Consider the following 21489-nt stretch of genomic DNA (forward strand, 5'->3'; position numbering starts at 1 on the left):
AGCAGGTTTCTCTCTGGCATTTAACTTGTGTGCACTTTTTTAAGAAGATGGGAAGTGTTTTATTATTATAACTAGGGCTGTCAAGCGATTAAAAAAATTAATCACGATTAATTGTGCTGTTAAACAATAGAATACCATTTATTTAAATATTTTTGGATATTTTTCTACCTTTTCAAATATATTTGTATTCTGTATTGTAATTGAAATAAAGTGTACAGTGCTCACTTTATATTGATTTTGATTACCAATATTTGCACTGTAAAAAAACGAGATAGTATTTTTCAATTCACCTAATACAAGTACTGTAGTGCAATCTCTTTATCATGAAAGTTGAACCTACAAATGTAGAATTATGTACAAAAAAACCTGAATTCAAAAATAAAACTTTAGAGCCTACAAGTCCACCCAGTCCTATGTCTTGTTCAGCCACTCTCTGACAAACAAGTTTGTTTACATTTGCAGAAGATAATGATGCCTGCTTCTTGTTTACAATATCACCTGAAAGTCAGAACAGGCATTTGCATGGCACTGTTGTAGCCGGTGTTGCAAGATTGTTACTGCCAGATTTACCAAAGAGTCATATGTCCCTTGATGCTTCAACCACCATTCCAGAGGACATGCGTCCATGCTGATGACGGGTTCTGCTCAATAACAATCCAGAGCAATACGGACCAACATGTTCATTTCCGTCATCTGAGTCAGATGCCACAGCAGAAGGTTGATTTTCTTTTTTGGTGGGTTCTGTAGTTTCCACATCAGTGTTGCTCTTTTAAGACTTCTGAAAACATATTCCACTCCTCATCCCTCTCAGATTTTGGAAGGCACTTCAGATTCCTAAATCTTGATTCAAGTGCTGTAGCTATTGTTAGAGGGCTTAAGTCTGAAGGTGCAAACAATTCGATGTTTATTGGGGTGAACTTCCAGCAAGCAATGATTCCAATTTCCTTCCTCAGTGTCCCCCCTTCCCAGGGACATAGGCAAGGCCACAAAGCCTTGCCTATGTCCCTGCTCCCATTCCCCCCACTTAGCAAAACATGATTCCAATTCCCCCCTTCTCCTGATTGACTGCAGTAAAACTTGAGTTCTGTGTAATTATACCTTAACCAATCATTTTACTGAAATTTAACCAATCCTACCATATTGTAACATGATTATCTATCCAATTATATCCCACCACCTTAATTGGTTTACACCCAACAAAATTAATTATACAGCAGACAGAAACAATCACAGAACCAGACAGAGATTATACAGACAAACAATAGGGAACTGGAGACTACAGTGACAGAACAACAAAGAAATGAGGATTTCACACCCCAGCTATTAAGTGAGTTCTTGCCAGACAGGATGCTATCAAACTGTTTCCTTTAAATCTTCTAGGCTCTTCCCTTTCTCTGGAGGTGATAGATTGGATCACCTTTTTAATAGCCCAAAACTGCCTTATTTCAGTGTGACTGGTGAGGACGTGACCATACGCTTCCCAGCTTATGGCTGCCCCTGCTGTTTAGCCAAAGGCCTTAGCTGAAGAACCAGGCCTTAAACTATCATAATGAGAGAAGGCCTATAAATGGGCAGACTGTGATTTTGATTCTTGTTTTATACCTCAATAACTAGCTAAGTGATAAGAATACACCTAAATTCTTAAAGTATAGGCCTTTGCAGACAGGCCTGAATATCTATATCCGAAGAGCTATCTTTAGAAATTTCACATTGGTATCTTCTTTCACTGCAAATTTGACAAAATCCAAAGTGTTCTTAAAACGAAAACATGTGCTGGGTCATCATCCGAGACTGCTATAACATGAAATATAAGACATAAAATTCTCCCCCAAGGACTTCAGTCACAAATTTAATTAACGCATTTTTTTAACGAGCGTCATCAGCATGGAAGCATGTCCTCTGGAATGATGGCCAAAGCATGAAGAGGCATATGAATCTTTAGTGCTTCTGGCACGTAAATATCTTGCAATGCCAGCTACAACAGTGCCATGCGAAAGCCTGTTCTCACTTTCAGGTGGCATTGTAATTAAGAAGTGGGCAGCATTATCTCCCGTAAATGTAAATAAACTTGTTTTTCTTCATGATTGGCTGAACAAGAAGTAGGACTGAGTGGACTTGTAGGCTCTAAAGTTTCACATTGTTTTGTTTTTGAGTGCAGTTATGTAACAAACCCTTCATTTGTAAGTTGCACTTCAATGATAGAGATTGCACTACAATACTTGTATGAGGTGAATTGAAAAATACTGTTTCTTTTATCATTTTTACAGTGCAAATATTTGTAATTAAAAATAAAGTGCGACTGTACACTTTAATTGAAATCAATATATTTGAAAATGTAGACAAACATCCAAAAATATTTAATACATTTCAATTGGTATTCTATTGTTTAACAGTGTGATTAATCACGACTAATTTTTTTAATCACAATTAATTTTTTGAGTTAATGGAGTGAGTTAACTCTGATTAATTGTCAGCCCTAATTATAACCTTTTTAAATTTTGAGATGCATGTGAATCACAAACTGCCTGGAAAGAGGAAATGATGAGGTGCACAAAAATGAAAAACAGTATTTCTTCAGCAACAAGAAGAAGAACCGGTTGCTTTCAGAACTTACCAAACTTTGGTTTAACTTTAGGTCAGGTTGAGTTCAATCGCTGTTATTTCAAACAGTACACCCTACCATGTGAAGCTCAAGTTAAAAAATCTGGTTTTCTAACTTTTAACCAGAAGATGCAAACAGCATATTAGTATTAGAAGCCAAGCAGGACAGATGATCTATTAGTAAAAAGAACAGGAGTACTTGTGGCACCTTAGAGACTAACAAATTTATTAGAGCATAAGCTTTTGTGGACTACAGCCCACTTCTTCGGATGCATATAGTCCACGAAAGCTTATGCTCTAATAAATTTGTTAGTCCCTAAGGTTCCACAAGTACTCCTCTTCTTTTTGCGGATACAGACTAACATGGCTGCTACGCTGAGATCTATTAGTAGTACAACATCTTATCACCAAGGTAACAGAGTTTAATTCAGAATTCCCAAGGTGCAAAAGACTAAGATTGAAGAGGAACCACTTTAGCCTGGGGTGGGGCAGAAGCACTTGTGCTGCTTTCTAGCAATCCCTTTGTCTGTTAAGTCAGTAAAGATGTTGGTGGGCTGCAGAAGAAGACACATTTCGTCTTCCTGGGCTCGGAAAGTTGGTCATCCTGAAACCTGGTTGAGAAAAATAGCAGGCAGCCTCTCTGTTCAGACAAGTGTTCAGAGGACCTAAGAAATGTGGAGATTGGTGTCATAAATAGACAAACCTCCAGGAAAAAAAAATCTCATTATGATAATAATCATATGCACTACGCTACTGCATGAAGGCAGATACTGTTTATGCAGTGATTGTATAATATAGACTCACACCGTGTAGTTCATATTAACATCAGTACTAGAATCTTATCAGTCTGAGCACTCAGCAAATGAATGCTGCTAGGCTACTGGAATTATCTGCACAGTGAGATACTTGCTTTTAGCTTTTTCATCATGGCTGAAGACAGCTTCACTTGATCTCAGCAAAGTTATTTTAAAATCCGAGAGTTTGCTGAGGTTTCTTTTTAAAGAATCACATCTTGTGTGACTCATTACCCCTGGATTTCATTTTTCAGAGCAGCCAAGTCATCTGGCTTTTACAACATTCCCAAATGCCATTATCTCTGTTTGTTAACAGCTAAATGGCTGATGCGTGGATACATATTATTTCAGATCTTTCCTGCATAAGGCGTGCTGTCCTAGGAAACAAAGCCTTTTTAAAACACACAGTATATTTTACATGTTTCAAAGAAAAAATGACACTGACTAGAAATTTTTATGGGTTTCTACATATCTGCTCCCGAAGTTAAATTTGGTTGATATCTTTCCTCATAGGTTATTTGCTTTAAGTGCTGAAGTTTGATCTCGTCTATTCAGAGAAAAGGTATTTCTGACAGGGGTCACTACTTTAGTTCTGAACATGGTAAACAGCAGTGCCTGCAGCTGTGTGCACATTTATGCACAATACATACCACTGGCCCTGCGCCCTCTCCGTCACGATGGGGGCAGCAGGGCCAAGCCTGAGAGATGCGGCAGCCCCTGTGCATCACATCACAATGCCACTCACTCAATTTTGGCCCCACCGCCCTACTGTCATGATGGAGGGGCCAGAGGGCCAAAACTGAGTGGGCAGGCGGCAGACAGCACTGCTCCTCCTTACCACATCTGTGGGGCTGGTTCCTGCAGCATGAGTCGTCCCCAGGGGCCTACCCAGTCTTCCCTCACTTCCAGCAGCCTGTGTTCCCTCTGTCCACTGGTCTCACTGTGCTACTACAAGAACACGGAGCTGCAGTCAGTGCCCACATGGAAGTTTTGGTTGGGAGAGGGGTGGCAAGAGCAAAGCATTGAAACATGTAAGTAGTCTCATTGGCTAATCACGTGCTGAAGTGCTTTGCTAGTGGGAGCCTGAAACAGTACAAAATTGGAGTGAAGGAGCACTTTGATTAGCTGATGTGGATCCTGAGCCATGTAATTACAAGATCATGTGCTCTCAGGTTGAATTTATTAGCCAAATCATTAAAATAGCCATTCAATAAGTGCAGTATACTCCAGGGAGAATTATTATTGTGCCATACAATACATGTCATACAATATATGTATTTCTTCTCTGGAATATGGTACAATAGCAAGTTGGTCTTTGATTAGTAGTGATCATTACATTGATGATACACATTTGCTCAACACAATTTCCTTTCATACTCAGCCTCATTATAAAGATTCCTACTACTAGTAATTACTGGTTTGATTTGTTAAAGCAAGCTTTTTCAAATATTTTTGACATAATCAAAATTTCACCTGTTACATGATTTCTTCACGCCACACCACACCACACCTGACCTGTTGAATGAAGAGGGCAATCATTGGATGTATGTGGTCAGTATAAAATACAAACTGTTAATGTTGGTTTTAGGCCTTTAAATCAACTCTTCATGTAATCAACATAATTCTAATTCTCACTGATACTAGAATGTGTAATTCCAATTCTTACTGGTATTAGATCTACAAATGTGAACTCGTTTTCAGTTGATATAGATGTAACATAAGGCAAGATCCAATTTTAAAAGAAGTATGAGCATCTTTTGTGGTACAGAAGCCCAGCCAATGCTTAAGAACCTCAAATGTGCGACCCTGTGGCTGCATCTGCCGCCCAGATGTTGGGTGCATTTTTTAATGAAACAGGCAAATAGGAGTTCCATTGTAATATGGCAGTGAATCAAGCTAATGGTATTATTTATACAGCATCATAAATGTTCATGGTCCAGATAGATAAAAATATGGCTCTTACCCTGAAGCGGTTACAGTCTGAAATGAGGAATAATCTGGACTGTAGGGATAAGGGAGGGGAAATGTTACAGCAGTAAGATCAGGTGGTAGTTTCAGTTTGGAATACTCAGTTTGCACACGTTTGGAATAGCAATACATAGTTTTATACCAGCTTTGATACCATCATTTTGAAAATGTTTCCTATATTAAAGAAATTTTAAAAATACCTCTTTGTAATGTATGCAATTAAAGACCTTTCCTGGCTGACTGTATGCACTAGTGTGTAATTATACCTTCCAGCCCTTGGAAGCTAAAATCCTTACTCCTCTTGGCAGCTAAAGAAGTTTTTCCTTTAATTCAAATGGTAGAAGCATAGATTACCTAGTAGAGCCAAAGTTTACCTGGTTTCTATCCTTGACGTACCATGCGTACAATATAGCTACGGTCAGACCAGATTAGTGAACAATCTTTCACCAATTCATTTTGCATGGCTTTGGAGTCTCCAAAACTTTTGCAAAGAGCAAAATTTCAAGGGCCTAAAAGATTCATGCATACTGATATGCTAAATCTCTCTACATGCCACAGTTGGTTGCCATGGTACTTCAGCATATAACTTCTGGAGAGAACAGCATGTATTCATGGACACATGCATTTCTAATACTTTACAAAGAGACATGCAGCAAGTCAGATGTGGAGTTGTAGAAGCCAGGTACATATGCATTTGCATTGCAACTCCAGAAGTTCCAGAGAGGCAGTATGACCTATTGGATAGGGCACTGGCTTGGGATTCAAGAGACCTACATTCAATTTCTGGTTCTCCCAGTTGGTTGCTGGGTGACCATAGGTAAGTCATTTCCCTTCCCTGTGCCTCAGTTTTTCCCATCTATACAATGAAGGAACTGATATAGACCTTATTTATAAAGTGCTTTGAGAGCTATGGAGAAAAAGTGCTACATGAGAACTAGATATTAATAAGTGGTATTGGAATCTGTACTGGGTCCTCTATTCTAACATCCACTATCTTCACTGCTTTTCCTCCCACAAACTCATTATGACAAGTGAACTGTCACATAGGGGAGGAGAAAAAAATCCCCAAGCATCTGACTCCAATTAACCAATCCTCCCAGAGGCTCCTAGGAGTGGGTGGAGTCTGGGCCTATATAAGCTAGCTCCAGCTCAGTACAAGGGGGAGAGGCAGCACTCAAAGGGGGTGGGGCTGAAAGACTGCCTAGGAACAAACAGTTCTAGAATGGGGCCGGAGCAGAGACAATCACCTTGGGACAACGATACTGAGCTTGGGGAGAATGGGGCACCAACTGGAGTCTGCTTCCCTAGAAAACTTTACACTTGCATGAGAGATAAGAGAGTTTATGGGGAAATGGGATTAAAGACTTTGAGTGCAGATAGTGATAAACTATATACTGATACATCCTGTTTGGTATTACTTCAGTCTCTTTGGTTCCTTTCCCCTCCCTCTGTGTTTTTTTTTTTTTTCCTCCTGCAGTAATCATGTCAGCCTGGCTCACCAGGCTATTGCTTGGTGATACCCTCACAGTGTCTCCATGAGACCACACACAAAACCAAACCCTTCACTAACCCTAAAGGATTCCTTTAATTTATGACCTCTAAAATTACTTAGAAGAGAGTTAGAAAATGATACCATTAAGATTTAGCTGAACCCAAAGCAATCACAGTCATATTGTTGTGCTCCTTGTTCTACCTGATCCCTAGCCAAACCTCCTTCTCTCCCCATGTCATTACTGTTATTTGTTGGGTTTGATCTACTGTAGACCATAAGCTCTTCAGGCTACAGACTGTCTTTATGATCACTTACAAATAATCACAGAACCAAATGTTACATTTTAATATACAAGTTTTTTTATTAATGGAGACATCCTATCTCCTAGAACTGGAAGGGACCTTGAAAGGTCATTGAGTCCAGCCCCCTGCCTTCACCATAGCAGGACCAAGTACTGATTTTGCCCCAGATCCCTAAGTGGCCCCCTCAAGGATTGAACTAACAACCTTGGGTTTAGCAGGCAAATGCTCAAACCACTGAGCTATTCCCCCCCTCCTTTGGTCTCTCTAAAGTAAAACATATATAAAAGACCACTCTGATTTCCTCCTTGGAAATTTGCTCAACACTGTCTCCTCCTCCTTTCAGGGACTTTGCCTTTTGTGGGGGGTTCTTTTGTCACTGGTTCTTTCTTAGTGTCAACTGATTTCTATGTCACAAAATGGAGATGGGTGCTTTTACAAGAAGTCTCTTCATACTCAGTTATTTCTTGCTAAGTCACAGCACCACAGGGCTGATTCTTAGAGCTGCTTTGAAACAACTTCTTCCTCTACATAGTGCTATTGTCAGTGGTTTCCCTGACCTACTTTTTGGGAAAAGTACTTTTCCTTTGAAAAGTTTGGTTGATTTCTGAAGTACTCAGTGGATTGTTTGTACACATGGGTAGTCCAAGAGTTCAGAGGTATGAAATGGTGTATTTTACATCCACCTTTGCTGTTTGATACAGTCTTTCTGCTCGTTGCTCTTGCTGTAGCATGGGAATCTCCTAATTCTGTAGACTAAAAATATGCTTTCCGATATAAGTAGTAATGGAACAGGCTGGCCATGTAGGTCTTTATATTGCATTTATCAATAAGAATGAGAGTTACATGGAAAACAAACCCTGAAAAGAATGGGTAATTGGTTACCTGTCCAGCAGAATTATAGTATTCAGTACAGATACATAAAATTTATCAGTGTCTGTTCATGGGCTTTATAGAAGTCTTTTTACTCTTATTTTGGTCCATGTGGGTCCCCTGCTTCCACACACCCTTTCCCCATGTTTTGCTTGAAGTGTTGGTTTCAAACACAACTAAAAGAGTAAAGCAAAATTTAACCCAAATAGCCAACTTTCTGGTCAAAGTCACACGAAAATTCTGCTAAACCCAATCGGAACTTCTCTGCAGTGACCTCCCATAGGTTCCATTGGCTCATCTGATTTCTTGATTAAATCAGAACTACATATCAGAATTGAAGACTTGAATAGCCAAGATAAAGCTGCACATCTATATTATAGCTCACTGCAAATGACAAAATTGCTTTAGAATTTTTTTCTGCCTGTATTGTTAAAGATGCAAGCTTCAGAAAGCTGTTGGAAGAATGAAGACTCAAACCGACATTCCATCTGGTTTAACCTCTTTCCCCAGATGTCATCCTCTGTGAAATGTTTTATGTATGTATTCTTTGGAAATCAACTGGCAGAAGCAGCTGTGCGTGCTGCCCACCTGCTAAAGTCCACAATCTAGTGTTATTTCAATTAGATTTGATTGCAAGAAAAGTTTATGAAACAGTTCTCAGTGATTTCATGCCATCTGGCTTCCGCTAGTCTCCTATTTAGAGAAACCCTATGTTTGCATTGATTGGCCCTCTACATGTGCAACTGTGACTGAGTATTCTTTTTATTTGTGAGATGACAGTGTGCTTGGTGCTGTATAAACATAGAGTGAGACCACAGTCTCTGCTCTTGAAGGGCTCACAGGTGAATTTAGAAGTTGGCAGTACAGTTTAGACATACAAGATGCGCAGGTTGAGCATATAAACTCAGAATGGTAATTTTTTTCAAATTTTCAGTTTCATCCACTCCTTAGTGTTTGCCCTAATTTGGAAAAATCTTTATCCCCAAAACCCTTATGAAATGTTATCCTATGAACTGTTACCACTTTGCTACCATTCCAAGACCGCCATTCCTTCCAGGCAGCATTTAAACAGACCTCCCTTTTTGGATGCAGATTTTAATTTCACCTCTACCCCGATATAATGCTGTCCTCGGGAGCCAAAAAAATCTTACAGAGGGTCCTGTGGCACCTTTAAGACTAACAGAAGTATTGGGAGCATAAGCTTTCATGGGTAAGAACCTCACTTCTTCAGATGCAAGTATCCATTACTTGCATCTGAAGAAGTGAGGTTCTTACCCACGAAAGCTTATGCTCCCAATACTTCTGTTAGTCTTAAAGGTGCCACAGGACCCTCTGTTACTTTTTACAGATTCAGACTAACACGGCTACCCCTCTGATACTTGACAAAAAAATCTTACTGCGTTATAGGTGAAACCGCGTTACATTGAACTTGCCTTGATCCGCTGGAGCATGCAGCCCCATCCCCCCAGAGCGCTGCTTTACCGTGTTATATCCGAATTCATGTTATATCGGGTCGCGTTATATTGGGGTAGAGGTGTATATTAAATAAAATCTAGGGAGGCAGAATTTTTCTTTTGTTTCCCTGGATAAATTGTCAGGGGGCAGCTAGTGTATAGACTCAATATGAAACTCGCTGTATAATTCTTATGCTGATTTCAACCTGAAACCCAGCAAAACATGGTAATTGTGGTTGACTTTCACAGTGTGTGTAGGGGCTTGTTGGAGCCTAGAATTACACATGTGACAGCATTTGAAAGGAAGACCAGGCTTGGATGAACCAACCCAATGAATGTTAGTTCAGACTTTCGCACAAGAAGATTGTGTGAAAGTTTGAACATTTGTTCCTGTTGACACGAAACTGGATTTGAGTGCACTGGTATTAATACTGCCTGTTCGTGCTATCTTTGCTTCAGGTTCACATCTTACACCTGCCTTTCGCCACGCATCCTCCATCCATCCAGGAATGAAGAATGTCTATGTGGTGATTGTAATCTGTTTGGAGACAAATTGGGTTGTCAAACTACAGGCTGGAGGAATCCTGCCTTTGGAAATAATATCACTTTCTGAAACTCTGTTTGGGACTAAGCAACTATTCCTCCATCAGGAGGCCTAGAGTTCTTCTCAACTGAGATTTCATTTTAATTTTCCAGCTTCTATTCTGCAGTTTTGCTAATCACTGTTTATCTGCATGGGATGCTGGTTATATACAGAGGGTGGGATTTTTAAAAAATCACTTAGCGTGTAAGTTCTTTGGGGCAGGGGCCCACTTTTTTGTTCTGTTTGTACAGCAGCAGCACAGTGGGGTCCTGGTCTGTGTTTGGGGGCTCTGCGTGCTAACACAATACAAATAATACATTTTATAAAAGTGCCCAGTGTTGGCCTAAGAGCAGGAGTGCCGCCAGCTTTTTTGCCACCCTAGGCAGCGAAAGGTCCCGCCCCTGAAATGCCGCCCCCAACAGAGGTGGCGGAAGGTCCCGCCCCTGAAATGCCGACGATGACCGGGGCAGCCGAAGATCCGGTCGCCGCCCCCCAAATGTTAGCATCCTAGGCGACTGCCTAGGTTGCCTAATGGGTTGCGCCAGCCCTGCCTAAGAGTGATCCCATTGAAGTCAATGGTAAAAACAGGTCCCAGTAACTTCAATTGAATTTCAGGGTACTTAATGCCTTGTAGAAGGCACTCAGGGCCAGATTTTTAACTCCCCTTGAGATCACTTTGTTCACTGACTTGAGATCAAGGGGAGTTAGATGCCTAAATACCTTCAAAAATCTGGCCTTCAGCACTTTGCAGGTTGAGACCATTATGTTTTTCTCATCTCAATTTCTTTTGAGTGTTGATTAAAGCTCTGTCTACACGACAGAGCCTAGGCAAGGATAATGCCATAGTGTAGATGCAGAGTGCACCAACAGACGTTTTTCTGCCAGTGTAGGAACACCACTTCCCTGAATGTTGTTACCTATGCCAGTAAAACTGATGTGCATCTATGCTGGGGGTTTTGTCGGCATAGTTATATCGCTCAGGCTTTTTCAGACCCCTGACTGACATAACTGCACAATTATAAGTTGTTAAATGTAGACCAAGCCTTAGAATATCAGTTTTTCCCCAAACTGTTCTTACTTTCATCCCTGCACTTAGTTTCCAAACACTTTACCAAGAAAAAGGAAAACACACCTTTACAGTTAGTGGAAAACAATATACTGTATCTGCATTTTTAAGTAAAAATATTTGAAGTGAACAATTTCCTTCTATCCCAATGAAAATGGAAAAAAGACAAACCTATTTGCTTTTGCATATTTCCTGAGGAATTATTTACCACATCCCTAAAACAACTTATGCTAATAATATTGTAATAAGCACACACTTCAGGCTCTGAGTCATTTTCCACACAACAGGTATGTGGTGAGAACTCAGGAAATTATGATCCACCCTATTTTATGTTGGGGTATCCTATGACTTCAGACATGACCAACGGGGACACACGGGAACATGTGGAGACTGAAGTCTTTGGATACAGCTTGGTTTATTGTAGCAGAAGCTCAACTAGACCCTGCAGAAGCACAGCTGTACCACCCGTTCACCTCTCCCACATCCCAAAGATTGAGCACTGAGCTCCTTTTGCGTTTCCCCTTTATTGTAAGCATCAGCTCTCCCCGTCCCAAGGTGGGCAGTTCTGGCCTTGGTGTCAGCCCAATAATGGCCCTCTAATTTCCCTGCAAAATCCTCGCTCCTTGTTATGTTTACCCTTGCTCATGACCATTGTTGCCATAAAGGGGTTATTATTGAGCGCTTGGCTGTCTCTGTCAGCGAACACCTGCAAGTTTGTGGTTTTGGGGTTTTCTGTGTGCATCTCTGCTGGGACCTACCAGGCAGACTCAATGTAACTCCCTACATTTTAGTTCTCCAGAATATAAATGATGTAATTAGTTTGAAGCCATGGAATATGTTGAGTTCAGAGGTGTACATCCTGTAGCATCTGGTCACTTTGTAGGGGAATATATGAAGAAATAAACACTGATTCGTCATCATTATTATTATTATTATTATTATTCAGTTATGTTATGGTAGCACCCAGAGGCCAGGTTAGAGCTGCAATCAGGGCTATACATAATAAGATAGTCCCTGCCACAAAGATCTTACAATATAAATACAAAAGGAGGGGGGAAAAGGTGAGAGAAAAGAAGTATTCTCTCCATTTTACAAATGAGCTGAGCCGCAGAGAGGTTAAGGAGCCAATCCTGCAATTGATAAGTTGTGTGTGACTTGCTGCACCCACAATAGAGCTCTGCATGGGTGCAATACTCTGCCTGGGTGAATCATTTGCAGGATCAGGACCTAAGGGTATGTTTACATAGCCTGCAACAGTGAGCTTCCCAGCCTGGGTTGACAGACTCAATATTGTGCTACCACACCAAAAATAGCTGTAGGCTTCAGAATCCAAGATCCAGCCCAAGCTGCAACTTCAACGTGCTGTCTACACACCTAGTTTTGGCATGGTAGTGCAAGCCCAAGTCTGTTGAACCAGACTGGGAGGCTCACTGCCATGAGCTGTGTAGACATATACTATGTGACTTGCTCAAGGTCCCTCAGGGAGTCTTTGGCAGAGCCAGGAACCCAGCTCTCCCGAGTTGTATCTCAGTGCCGTGAGCACAGGGCCAGCTGTCTTCTGATCTAAAGTGCAGTGGGGAACTAAATGTACAGCACCAAATTATCACTAGCCCTATTCCTTAGGATGCAGAAACATATAAAGAACCAGTACCATTTAGGTCCTGATCCCACATGCTTAGCTGTAATCCTTTTGGGTCAACAGGATGATGCATGAGCTTGGGCACATGTGTAAATCATTGTAGGATTGGGGTCCTGGTCATTAAAATGAAAAATCTTTCAAATATCTGCCAGTTCTCCCTCTCAATGAACATTGCAGTTTTTTGTTCCAGAAGACTAAGAGCATGAATCTGAAATTGCTGGGGATATTATTGTAAAAAGAAAATCAGCAATACAATTGGCAATTTAAGGAATAGGAAGTATCATTGTACATGAGGCTGGTGTTATTGCCAAAAATAGACCTGCAGAATATGGGCGTGATTAAGCTGTTTCATTTGAGATCCTTTTCATAGTGTTGGGCTCTTCTGATCTTAGACGTGTAGGGTGAATCATACTGTGTTTCTTCCACAGTCAGGGGGGTGCACAAAGGAGGGTCTATGAAAGTGGATGTGAATTGATGAAGCTAATCACATCTCAGTCCATTATCTACTCAGCAGGAGACTTATGCAAAACTTCCATTACAAAACTTCAACCCACACAAAACTATCAGGGTTTTGTGACAAACGTGAAACTCCACTCAGGTTTGAGAGGTTCAATAATGCTCATATAATGTCTTGCGTGTACCTGTATTTATAATTCCCCATTAGAGCAAAGCAAAACTTGTTCTTCTGCATGGTTGTAGGGTGTCATAAGGTGGCATTTGGTGGTTTCAGGCTTTCAGCTAAATTTCACCTTCAGAGTTGCAGTAACTTTGGGTGAGCTCCTCAGATGGTGCAGGGCTGTGTGAAGGAGGTTCAAATGGCTAGCCCCGTTTTTGTGTTATTTAATTCATTATTTGGGTTTTTTTTTTTACTTTTCCATTGTGGGGCCCTACCCTTCATTTAGTGCCCCAAATGGTATGTTTGGGGTCCCATTTTGTGCTTTGTAGATGTCATTGATATCCATACCAGAACAGTTGGGGTTTTTTCTGAGGATAGGGGTGCAGTCAGATTCACTGAGATTGGGGGGGTCCCTAGGTTTTGAGGGGTCTCTGTGGGGATAAAGGACAGGTGGTGCCATGAGATTCAGTGGGGTGTGCCATATCTCTGGTGCTGGGATTACAGGTGACAGTGGGGATGGGGGCGGTCTCTGAGTCCCTGGGACCTGGGCTTTGGTTGCTGGCTCTGCTCTCCCATCCTCACTGCTCCCACCCCATCTAATCCCTCCCTGCTGGCCCAGCTCAGAGCCTACAAGGTGTTGGGCAGCCAGTGTGGGTGGGTCTGTGCCCCCAGTAGCTTCTCCCAGCCCCTGCCCAGCTTCTAGGCTGTGCTTCCCCCTGCCCCAAGAACTGATACCTCTACCACTCCTAAGACTGTTGCAGCTCCCAGCCCTGGGCCCTGCTCTGCTCCCCCATGGACACAGGCACCAATCACTCCCTGTGTGCTGAAGGAGAGGCCAATGAGTGGATGGTGCTGACACATGGGGGAGCCCAGGATGCTGTATGAGGTAACAGCCTGGGGAGCTATACGAGGCAGCAGCTCTGGAAGAAGCTTTTTGATGGCAATAGTGACGCCTCTCGAGCTTCAGAAAAATACTTGAAGGGTTGATAGTGGGGTGGGGAGGGAAGGTTGCAGCCTCCCCCACTTTAAGTACTGGATATAGTTCTGAGTTGCCAGTCATTCCAACCCTAGCAATTCATTCACAAAGAGCCTGGTGGGTGAATTTTGATGTTCAGCCATGATTTCCACCATGAGTACTTACAAGCACAAGAGCAGTGCTCAAAAGTGCAAGCTGCAGCATGCCTGTGAAAAAGATCATAAGAGTGCAAGTGGTCCACAGAGCTTCTTGAGATGTGAAGTCTGACCATGTTTCTCGTGAACAATCTGCAGACAGTTCTTTTAGTCACACTTCTGAGCCTTCCTTAGCTAGTGAGGATGTTGATTTGGGTTTGTTGACTTGTTGGATCCTAGAGTCTCTGATTCTAGGACAGAAATTTGGCCATTGGTTGCTAGTGTGATTGTAATCGACACGAATACTGAAAACAGTTCTATTATTGAAAGCGTGGGGCAGAATTTTGACTTTGACAAGGCAGATCTGGGTACTTGGCCACAATTGACATTCTGTTAGCTGTTTTTGATAGAAAGCTGTCCCATTGTTAATTTAGATCAAGACTTTTTGCCTAGCGAATGCAAAGAAAACAGTGGTTCTTTGTCAACTCCTAATGGGGAGTTATGCTAGTGACCTGGGTTGATGTACAATTTGACTATTACTTCCTTGTTCTCTTTCACTTTGTTTGCTTTTTTTCCAGCCAAATTCCACATCTTCTACTGCAAACTGTAAAACTGGATTTGTAAACTTTTTCCACTTTAGCATGCAAGTATGCCAATATGAACATTCAAAAGAACATGTAGAGGGATTCACTTGCTGGATGGAAATTGTAGAACAATTAGAATAGGGTAGCACAATTGACAAACGTTTGCATATCTTCTGTCAGCCGCGGAAGGACATGAGGCACAATATTGTGCCCTTTCTCTTGGATATGTTGCTGTACTTAGGTGACAACTTTGAGAGGTTCTGATGAGCATTTAGTCCTCATAATGGCAGTTTGGGGGATTTACTTGAATTACTTGCAAGGTGCAAGATCATATGGAAATGTTGGTGCTGCAAAGGTGATGTAACTATCCAAATGAATTCATTGGTAGGATTGCAAGAAAAGTTTGGCAGACTATTTTTGACAAGGTTAGAAAAGCTAAATTCTTTGTTAGATTGCACGCCAAACCTCTCCCGAATTGAAGAAGTGTTCTGTTCTTATGGACGTGTTTGAAGATTTTTGAATGTGATGTGTTGAAAAAACATATTAGCATTATTTTAAAATGCTAAAGCATGGCAAGATGGTCAACCAGAGTAGAGGCAATCCATCCACTACGAGATCATGCTGAGGGTATTTTTGACTTTGGGTGAAGCCTTGATCACATTTAATCTTGAGCCAGAAGCTGTTAACTTGCAAACAAACATTTCAGACTTTGTTTCTTGTTTTGGATGAGATAGTGTATCATATCTTATATTTTTTTTAATTACCATTTTGATTAAAAAACTGCAGAGTCTGGATCTTGACATTCAAATAGCTCGTTTACTTGGTGGCCTTTGAGATGCTTTATCAGAACTATGGTCTTCTATGTTCAGTGAATGCAAGGAAGCTGCTGCTTCACAGGTTGAAACTTTAGGAATATCCATGCAGTTCAAACAGAAATGATCTCAAAGGAGGAAAGTAATGCCAGGGGAACTTGCAAAGGACACAAAGTCATCAGATCCCCCAAAAGTTTTTTAATGTGAGGTTTTCAACTGTCTTAGACACAATATCGACACAGTTGGATGGTAGGCTGCATAAATATATGATGGAGTCAGAGAAAAGTTTGCTTTTTTTGACGGGTGAGAAACTGGAAAGTCTCAGCAGCAAAGATGTAAAGAGGCATACTTGAAACTTAGCAAGCAATTACCCTGAGGATTTAAACTCAGTTTTGAGAATGAGATTGAACTCTTCACCAATTCTTATAAACAAATCTTTAAGGATGACTTGGAAACAAAGGCGCCCATTAATCTCCTTAGCTACATTCACAAAGGGTCTTGGATGCAGGTTTCCCTAACACAAACAGCACTGCCTTTTTATTTTTGCTATCTTCCTGTAACTGTGGCTGCTGATTTAATTATAGCTTGCTGAAACACCTTTCATTATGACCTACCTAAGAACATCAAAGGGGCAGGAAAGTTAAGCAATCTGGCAGTTATTTCTATAGTGAACTCAGAAGCAAGGTGGATAGACTGGGATGAGCTAATTAATGAGATTACTTCAAAGAAGGCTAGGAAGATCCCTTTCTAAGGGTATGTCTACACTACGAAATTAGGTCCATTTTATAGAAGTCAATTTTTAGAAATCGATTTTATACAGTCGACCGCATATGTCCACACTAAGTGCATTAAGTCGATGGAGTGCGTCCTCACTACCGCGGCTAGCATTGACTTATGGAGTGGTGCACTGTGGGTATCTATCTCACAGTTCCCTCAGTCTCCGCCACCCATTGGAATTCTGGGTTAAGCTCCCAGTGCCTGATAGAGCAAAAACATTATCGTGGGTGGTTTGGGGTACATGTCCTCACTCACCCCTCCCTCCATGAAAGCAACAGCTGACAATCGTTTCGCGCCTTTTTTCCACGCAGATGCCATACCGCGGCCAGCATGCAGGCTGCTCAGCTCAGCTCACCGCCACCGCCACTGTTGTGTCCTGGGTGCTTCCTGGGTGCTGCTGGCAGCAGACGGTGCAATAGGACTGCAAACCATCGTCATCGTCATACACCGCTTCCACTGCAACTCTGCTCTGCTGATATTGCCTCAACAGCAAATTTCTCCATGCTGTCTGTCATGGGCTCTCGGGTCCTTGGGAAATGTGTGCAGTGTTAACAGTCATCCTCCACTGCTTCTGCTGCAACTCTGCTCTCCTGGTGCCATGAATCCACCTCGCAGGTCCTCTCGTCATTTGGTATAAATATCTATTCTCATGGCATCCGTCGTTATCCACCAATTCCACTGCAACTCTGCTCTCCTGCTCTCCTTCAGACAGCATGGAGCCCACTCGGCTCACCGCTGCTGTTGTGAGCATTGTAAACACCTCGCGCATTATCCTGCAGTATGTTCAGAACCAGAACCTGCAAAAGCAGGTGAGGAGGCAACGACTGCGCCATCACGATAGTGATGAGGACATGGACACAGACTTCTCTCAAAGCACGGGCCCTGGCAATTTGGTCATCATGATGGTAATGGGGCAGGTTCATGCTGTGGAATGCTGATTCTGGGTCCGGGAAACAAGCACAGACTGGTGGGACCACATAGTGTTGCAGGTCTGGGATGATTCCCAGTGGCTGCGAAACTTTCGCATGCGTAAGGGCACTTTCATGGAACTTTGTGACTTGCTTTCCCCTGCCCTGAAGCACAAGAATATCAAAATAAGAGCATCCCTTACAGTTGAGAAGCGAGTGGTGATAGCCCTCTGGAAGCTTGCAACGCCAAATGGCTACCGGTCAGTCGGTAATCAATTTGGAGTGGGCAAATCTACTGTGGGGGCTGCTGTGATCCTAGTAGCCAACGCACTCACTGAGCTGCTGCTATCAAGGGTAGTGACTCTGGGAAATGTGCAGCTCATAGTGGGTGGCTTTGCTGCAATGGGATTCCCTAACTGTGGTGGGGCAATAGACGGATTGCATATCCCTATCTTGGGACCGGACCACCTTGGCAGCCAGTACATAAACCACAAGGGGTACTTTTCAATGGTGCTGCAAGCACTGGTGGATTACAAGGGACATTTCACCGAGATCAACGTGGGAAGGCCGGGAAAGGTACATGACGCTTGCATCTTCAGGAACTCTGGTCTGTTTGAACAGCTGCAGGAAGGGACTTACTTCCCAGACCAGAAAATAACTGTTGGGGATGTTGAAATGCCTATAGTTATCCTTGGGGACCCAGCCTACCCCTTAATGCCGTGGCTCATGAAGCCATACAAAGGCACCATGGACAGTAGTAAGGAGCTGTTCAACTATAGGCTGAGCAAGTGCAGAGTGGTGGTAGAATGTGCATTTGGACATTTAAAAGTGCACTGGCGCCATTTACTGACTCGGTTAGACCTCAGCAAAACCAATATTCCAACTGTTATTGCCGCTTGCTGTGTGCTCCACAATATCTGTGAGATTAAGGGGGAGACGTTTATGATGGGGTGGGAGGTTGAGGCAAATCGCCTGGCCGCTGATTATGCGCAGCCAGACACCAGGGCAATTAGAAGAGCGCAGCAGGGAGTGCTGCACATCAGAGAAGCTTTGAAAACCAGTCTCGTAACTGGCCAGGTTACAGTGTGACAGTTCTGTTCGTTTCTCCTTGATGAAAACCCGCTCCCTTGGTTCACTCTACTTCCCTGTAAGCCAGCTGCCCTCCCCCATTCGATCACCTCTTGCACAGGCAATAAAGTCATTATTGTTTCAAAATCATGCATTCTTTATTAATTCATCACACAAATAGGGGGATAACTGCCAAGGTAACCCGGAAGGGTGAGGAGGAAAGCACTGGGTGGGGTGGTGGATGAGGGTAGGAGGGAAGGACAAGACCACACTGCACTTCAAAACTTATTGAATGCCAGCTTTCTGTTGCTTGGACAGTCCTCTGGAATGGAGTGGTTGGGTGGCCGGAGCCCCCGCCCCCGCGTTCTTGAGCGTCTGGGTGAGGAGGCTATGGAACTTGGGGATCAGGGCAGGCGATTACACAGGGGCTGCAGTGGCAGTCTGTGCTACTGCCGCCTTTCCTGCAGCTCCACCAGATGCCAGAGCATATCAGTTTGATCCCCCAGTAGCCTCAGCATTGCATCCTGTCTCCTCTCATCGCGCTGCCGCCACCTCTCCTCTTGCTCCCACCACCTCTCATCTCGCTCATCCTTCCTGTCCTCGCGTTCATTTTCCGCTTTCCTGGACTCTGACATTGTTTGCCTCCACGCATTCTGCTGAGTTATTTCAGTATGGGAGGACTGCATGCGCTCAGAGAACATTTCATCGCAAGTGCATTTTTTTTCACCTTCTTATCTGCGCTAGCCTCTGGGACGGAGATGATAGGGGGAGCGTTGAAACATTTGCAGCTGCGGGAGGAAAAAAAGGGATAGTATTTAAAAAGACACATTTTAGAGAACAACGGGTAGACTCTTTCACAGTGAACCAAGCTGTTAACATTACATAGCACATGTGCTTTCGGTACAAGGTCACATTTTGCCTCTTCTATTGAGGGCCTGATGGTTTAGTGTGAGAGATCACACATGCAGGGCCAGGCAACAGAATTCAGCTTGCAGGCAGCCATGGTAAGCCATAGTCTTTTGGCTTCTTCAACCTTCATAACATGTGGGAATGGTTTCAAACAGCAGCGCCCTCCTTTCCCATACCAAGCACCCGTTGGGTTGGCCATTTAAAAGGATGGGCTGTACTGGCCGCAAATGCATCCCAAGTCTTCAGGGCAAATTAATCATTAAACACGCTTGCTTTTAAACTATGCATTATATTTACAAAGGTACACTCACCAGAGGTGCCTTCTCCGGCTTCATGGTCCGTGAGCCCGGGTTGTGAGGCTATTAGCTCCAGGATGATAAACAGTTCCTGGTTGTCGGGGAGAATGGTTTCTCCGCTTGCATGCTGTGCGCTATCCTCCTCCTCCTCCGACTTCCCCCTTGCAGGTGTCCACGGACAGGGGTGAGGTGGTGGTCGGTGGTCGGGGGCCCCCCTAGAATTGCATGCAGCTCATCGTAGAAGCAGCATGTCTGGGGCTCTGACCCAGAGCGGCCGTTTGCCTCTTTGGCTTTTTGGTAGGCTTGCCTGAGCTCCTTAATTTTCACGCAGCACTGCTGCGGGTCCCTGTTGTAGCCTCTGTCCATCATGCCCTTAGAGATTTTTTCAAATATTTTGGCATTTCGTCTTTTGGAATGGAGTTCTGATAGCATGGATTCATCTCCCCAAACAGCGATTAGATCCAGTACCTCCCATTCGGTCCATGCTGGAACTTTTTTGCAATTCTAGGACTGCATGGTCACCTGTGCTGATGAGCTCTGCATTGTCACTCGTGCTGATCAGCTTGCCATGCTGGCCAAACAGGAAATGAAATTCAAAAGTTCCCAGGGCTTTTTCCCATCTACCTGGCCAGTGCATCTGAGTTGAGAGTGCTGTCCAGAGTGGTCACAATGGAGCACTCTGGGATAGCTCCCGGAGGCCAATACCGTTGAACTACATCTACACTACCCCAAATTCAACCTGGCGATGTCGATTTCAGCCCTAATCCCCTCGTCAGGGAGGAGTACAGAAATATATTTTAAGAGCCCTTTAAGTCGACAAAAATGGCTTCGTCGTGTGGACAGGTCCAGGATTAAATTGATCTAATGCTGCTAAATTCGACCTAAACTTGTAGTGTAGACCAGGGCTAACAGTACTTAGCGGTGAGTGCAGGTTTTTTGTTTGTTTTGTGGCGAGGGGGCAGATTTGAGTTTTCAAGATAGGCACTTTGACATTGCACTGGTTGGTGCAAATTTTACACCAGCAGAGGATTTGGTCTTTTTATTGGTTTCAGATTACTGGTAAATGAAGTAAAAAGTTATTTTAAAAAAAAACAAAACCCTGTAGATAAATTTGTGAAGAGAAATAATACATCTTATGTACAACATATTGCATAAGAAAAGGTGTTTCAAAGTAGACCCTGGATTATGCATATGGGGGAGATTTTTCTAAAATCCTAAGAGATTTGGGACAGGCAGACAACACGACAGTGTGCTGCCTTCCCGGAGCCAAGGCATGAGAGGTCACTCTAAGATTGGATCGGCTTCTGAAGTCAATGGGCAAGGATCCATTGGTAATGATTCATATAGGCACTAATGACACCCTGCAATGCAGTATCTCATAGATAATAAATGACTTCAGGGAACTCGGAAGCATGGGCAGTACATGACTCCTGCATTTGGGGAGGCTGGGCATGAGCGCTGGAAGCTCCCTAGAGTTGGAGGGGGGGCACTGGCACCCGGACAGTGGCCCCACCCCCTTCTCCGCCCCAAGGCCCGCCCTCGCTTGGCCCCCTCACCTGAGGACTCCCACTGCCTGAGCTTGCTCCTCTCTGCCCCCTCTCCACCTGTCGCATTAAGTGGTGGGGGCCTCGGGGAAAAGG

The sequence above is a fragment of the Chrysemys picta genome, chromosome 5, assembly GCF_011386835.1.
Source record: "Chrysemys picta bellii isolate R12L10 chromosome 5, ASM1138683v2, whole genome shotgun sequence".
Classification (NCBI taxonomy): Eukaryota; Metazoa; Chordata; order Testudines; family Emydidae; genus Chrysemys; species Chrysemys picta.